This window comes from Sinocyclocheilus rhinocerous, unplaced genomic scaffold (genome assembly GCF_001515625.1).
Source record: "Sinocyclocheilus rhinocerous isolate Xijiao unplaced genomic scaffold, SAMN03320098_v1.1 scaffold35434, whole genome shotgun sequence".
Taxonomy (NCBI): Eukaryota; Metazoa; Chordata; class Actinopteri; order Cypriniformes; family Cyprinidae; genus Sinocyclocheilus; species Sinocyclocheilus rhinocerous.
In genome coordinates this window covers 1-583 of record NW_015659885.1, presented here as the reverse complement: position 1 = coordinate 583, position 583 = coordinate 1, and the positions used below count along the sequence as shown (strand labels likewise).

Sequence of the window (583 nt, the reverse complement as noted above, 5' to 3'; positions counted from 1 at the left end):
ATCTGCCAAATAACTGAACCCCCTGGGTGAGTCAAGCAACAGGTCACTTGAATGCATGCAACACGATTTAATTCAGTAAACGATCCCTTCGGATAATCCTTGTTTTGCTTATTCTCACTCACATTGTTAAAGTAACACACCAAAACCCATAGGCCACTACAAAACCCTGCCCCCACACTGGCCACACGTATGGAAAGTGGCCCAGAAGTCTGTGGCCGGTTCAAGGCAGTTCCCCTATGGTCTTGCAGTTAGGATTCCTGATTTTCACCCAGGTGGCCCGTGTTCGTCTCCCGGTATGGGAAGGTGGGGTCCTTTTTGCTTCCCACCTCAAAAAGCCATCACGTCTTCCTGCACCAGACTTCCCTCCTCAAAAAGCCATCACGTCTTCCTGCACCAGAAGTGATTTTTGGCCAGCAGTAAGGCTACAGAACCCTAATAGGTTGAGGTTCTGTCTTAATCCCAGTGCCTTCGATAGCTCAGCTGGTAGAGGGGAGGACTGTAGGTTGGAGTGTTGGCAATCCTTAGGTCGCTGGTTCGACTCCGGCTTGATGGAGGTCCATTTTCAAATGCCCACATTTTTTCT

At 49.4% G+C, this 583-nt stretch overlaps 1 non-coding gene across 1 annotated transcript; it reads left to right on the top strand.

The window, feature by feature from the left end:
* Positions 1 to 465: 465 nt before the first annotated feature.
* Positions 466 to 553, top strand: trnay-gua (transfer RNA tyrosine (anticodon GUA)). The gene is given in 2 exon segments: positions 466 to 502; positions 518 to 553. It is a non-coding gene; the product is annotated as a tRNA-Tyr (tRNA).
* Positions 554 to 583: the final 30 nt, after the last annotated feature.